A 314-nucleotide genomic window follows, 5' to 3' on the forward strand; every position below is an offset into this window, starting at 1 on the left:
CATCCAAAAGGTTTCAAAACCTGAAGGAGAAACAAATCAGCCTCGATCCCCCTCAAAGCAGTCCTCTCGCGCGCTCGGCCCGGGACCCAATCGCTTTTCCCGCCATCGGATCCCCTCTGGAATGCCTTCAGAAGCCTGCGATAGCTTTTGTTTCTCCTGGATGATGGCGGATCTTTGTTCTTTCAGATAGATTTTTTTTTTGGGGGGAAGGGCAAGGTATAGGGTGTCGTGTGGGATTAATAGATTATTTTTCATAGTCGTTCGTCAAATTGGCAACACTGATGCGTATGTTTAGACATCTGTATGGAAACCAG

The sequence above is a fragment of the Penaeus monodon genome, chromosome 27 (assembly GCF_015228065.2).
Source record: "Penaeus monodon isolate SGIC_2016 chromosome 27, NSTDA_Pmon_1, whole genome shotgun sequence".
Classification (NCBI taxonomy): domain Eukaryota; kingdom Metazoa; phylum Arthropoda; class Malacostraca; order Decapoda; family Penaeidae; genus Penaeus; species Penaeus monodon.